Source organism: Protomyctophum bolini (genome assembly GCF_963924005.1).
Source record: "Protomyctophum bolini genome assembly, chromosome: 13".
NCBI lineage: Eukaryota > Metazoa > Chordata > Actinopteri > Myctophiformes > Myctophidae > Protomyctophum > Protomyctophum bolini.
This window is the reverse complement of record NC_137874.1, coordinates 205799-209901: the sequence shown is the minus strand read 5'-3', so window position 1 is coordinate 209901 and position 4103 is coordinate 205799. Positions and strand designations below refer to the sequence as shown.

Genomic DNA, 4103 nt, shown 5'->3' with positions numbered 1-4103 from the left:
GTGGAGTTTGCATGTTCTCCCCGTGTCCCCTATAGGGTAGGTACCCTCACAAAAACATGCAGTATAATCCTGGTCTCTAAACTACCTCCCCCTGGCCTGATGGAGGGGAAAGGAACTGGTCGGAATAACGTGTTCCTTCCACGCGCTACGTCTATGCTTGATGTAGAAGGATTAGATCATTTACACTGGGTGAAAAATTGGGTTGCAAAAAAAAAGATAGGCACAAGCATTCTGATCCAACATAGAGCAAATGTAAGGGGGGGGGGGGGCATCCCTGAGATGGCTTTGAAAATAATCATATACCAGTGCTTATCACGCCTCTCATAGAGAGAGTGCTATACTGATGTTTACGCAACACTCTTGGAAATACAGTATTGCATTGTTTGTGGGTTTGAGCTGACAGGCCTTTTTTGAGTCAATCAATTCACCTTAATTCAAGTGGCAGATGCCAAAAATAGTTTTTTTGGGGGAATGTCATGTAGGCCTATCTGCAGATTCTGCATAGCCTTTGTGATCTACTAACTTTTGGGCCTAAAGGTCATAAGGGTCAAAATTACATAATCACAGTTATGTCTGGAAATTATCTGCAATAATCTTTCTCTACCGTAAAAGAGGAAGAAAGAACAGTTTACCCCCTCCCCTCACCACCCCCCCCCTCTCTCTCTCTCTCTCTGCAAAGTCTACTATTTCACTATTAGCAGAAGTATAAGGTTTTTCGGAGCCGTTAGAGAAGATGAAACTTCACACCGTGGCCTGTGTTCTCCTCTGTGAGTATAATTATTTATAGTAGATCAGTTATATATCACCATTAAACTATTAAGCTTATGGGTTTGAATACATTAAATCAGTAATACTGTATGTAACTTTACTCTTTATATGGTGTTATGGTTACTACGCTAATAGAGCCTGCCAGGTCAAAATTCATGTCAGATCCTCATCCATCTATATGACCTTTGACACGATATAAATGTCTCAATAGAAGAGCAGGGAGACAAAAGACAACCACCTCAATTATATATTAAGTTATATTGTATTAAGATACAGATTGAACAAAATTACATTGTATATTAATTTAAAAAGTTACATAGTGCCACTTTAAAGTTTAAACTATGAAAATGTTGTTGGTTTTTATTCAGGATCGTTTTCACCTCGCTGTATATTTATCATTCCATCAATATATTTTTTACCATCATGAACTTAAAAGCACATTTACATAAATTACATTTACATTCTTCTCAATATATCAAACTATGCGTTAATGTGCAGCATCAGATTGTAAGGTTGGTATTGTCATACTTATATGAAAGGATTTAAACTTTTTCTTCAAAACACTGTCAACACACACGTACACATGCTATAAAGGGGTGTTACCCAGGACTGTGTAAGTCGTGGGTTGCTGCTGCTGTCAGAACCCCAGGAAGTTGCATGACGTAAAGTGAAACATTTTGCATTTGTGTGTTAGAAGTAGTGACAGTGCTTTAGGAAATGCCCTCTATAAACACAATTCCATTGACAAGATATGAATAAAATGAATATCAAATAAATGTAGCTATAGAGAGTATGCGCACATGCATGATTTTCCCATCAGGACACGCCCCCCTCATCTAGGCAAAATATTGAGCAGCATGGAGTGTTGCAGTTTGGAAGCACTCGTTGGAAATCACTCAATTGTCCTGCGTAATACCTGTTTCTAAATGTCACATAATGCAGAAGGCAGTACAATGTTGTGTTATTGAAAACAAGCACTTCCAAAGTCTGATACTTAATTTTTTTTATCAAATGCAGGGCATTTCTTGACAGAAAGTAGCTCATAACGACAACGTTTCTATGGTTGATTTTTATGAAACAAAAACGTTGCAGATAGAAAGAGGATAATTGAAGCTTTTCGTACAGCTGCTGTTGGTGAGTTTAACATTGTTTAATGCAAACAGACAGGACTTTTTGGATGAATGGGCTGTCAAGGCCAGAGAGAGTATTTTTTTTGCCACTCAGTGGGCGTTCCCGCATAACTTCCAGAAGTTCCAGGTACGATGATGTCATGTGCATACCCTCTATATTTGATTTGCTCAAGCAACTTAAATACTGTCTGGGGTGCCTGTAAAACGAGAGTAATGTTAAAATGACCACAGAAGTGTTTTAAGGTAAAATACCCTTCTAAGTCATTATGTATTTGTTCTCATTGAACTTGAGCCAACTAGCTGTCTATAAGCTATATGTTAGAGTTTTCCACGGTCCTGAACATAATAAAGGCCCGGTCCTAACTGATCAGGCCGAGGCCTGGCCTGGCCTGGCCTGGCCTGGCCCGACTAATTAGCATAAATGTTAGGCCCGACCCGGGTCGGGTTTGGGCAGAATTTGAGAACTCTGTAGAGTAAAAGTGAAACGCCTGTTAGCACCATCTTCATAATACAAACGTAGATAAATACACAAAAAGAAAATCTCTCTGGTCCGGCCAGATCGGGTCGGGCCTGGTTTGGCCTGGTCGGGTTCGGGCAGAGTTTGAGAACTCTAGTCTATGTTGGTATTATGTTAATTAGGAATAATTAATGCAGTTCATGCTTAGCTTGATATTGCTTATATATCAAATGTTTTTTCTCTCTTTCTCTCTCCAGTGGTGAGCATCTTCCTCTCCTGTGGACTCAGTCAAGGTGAAGATTAACTTATTATCTTTCGTCTTTATTCACTCAGTAAAGATCATATTTACACCTGTCACACACTTCATACAAAACTGACATAAATATACTGTATGTAATAATTGAGAGGTTGATGTATTATATCACGTTTGCACCATTTGGTTTGATTCTGCTTGTGTGTTTGTGTAGATACACCTCAAGCTGTTCTGAGCGTGCAGCCCAACCCGGCATTCACTGGAGAGATTGTTACATTCATATGTGACAAGGAAGGAGGGGATGAAGGCTGGAACTTATACAAAGATGGAAACTATACCAGCTCCACTGATCAGAATCGTTTTGTAATGCAAGCAGATGGTCAAAATACATACCAGTGTCACAGTCACCGTAAAACAGCTCAAGAGGATCAACGAGACGGCAATATAGTAACTTTGATTGTATCATCAGGTAAGTCACGGAATTGAGTCAAATATTAAATTATGGTTTTAAACGTCTTGTTATTACCCGTAACAAAGTGACATTCCAGTGACAAACAAACAAAAACAAACAAAAATATATATATTGTAGACACCGTGGGCCCTATTTTGCACCCAAGGATTGTGGGATTTAACATTGCGCAATGGGCGTTCCCATAGCCGAGTTTTTTCCCTAAAACACCTGCCCTACTCCTTACAGTTTACAATTTAGAAATTATTGCATTGCATTGAATCAATGTTTGCATTTAGCATCGTAGGTTTGTGTTTATACCACGGAAATTATGCTGTTACATGCATGCATACTCATCACTGATGATCATTTACAGCACTCACATACGGTATTGACCCTTTAATTAAGGTTTTGTAAGAGAGAAAAGGATGTGCAAAATTGGAATTGATAATCTCTTTATGTGGTGCATGTGTGCCGTGCACGCATGTCTATTATTATTATTACATTTAAATTTGTTAAAATGAAAAAAGGGCCCTATTAAGACCTCCATAATGTAATGGGCAACAATGCCTGTGTGCAAATTCAGAGCCTTTAGTGCAGCCAGTGAGGTGCAGCGACATTGCCTCAGACATAGACATACAGACAGACGTCTCTAAAGATTATAGATAGATTTACTACACCATTTGTCCTGTTTACTTCAAGCTTTTGGGAGAAATACTTACACATGGTTCTATTTTATATCTCTTTTATAAATTACAGCTAAACCAACACCTACACTGGTATCAGACAGTACCAGTATCTTGGCATTAGACAGCGTGACTCTCACCTGTACTGTGGAAGACGGTACACCTCCATGGGGCATCTACTGGTACAGAGACTACCAAGAGTCTGAACCAGTGACGGTGACAGATGGATCAACCTACAGTCCCACAGTCTCAAAGAGTACAAATTACTCGTGTCGAGGAGGGAGAGGAGACCCACCATACTACACAGAGTACAGCAACCACGTTGATATCCATGTCTCTGGTGAGTTATAAACACACTATT

The 4103-nt window shown here is 39.4% G+C and overlaps 1 long non-coding RNA gene across 1 annotated transcript; it reads left to right on the top strand.

Moving 5' to 3' along the window:
• Nucleotides 1–703: 703 nt before the first annotated feature.
• Nucleotides 704–2976, top strand: LOC308327012. The gene is made up of 3 exons (XR_013965157.1): nt 704–767; nt 2613–2648; nt 2823–2976. It is a non-coding gene; the product is annotated as an uncharacterized lncRNA (long non-coding RNA).
• Nucleotides 2977–4103: the final 1127 nt, after the last annotated feature.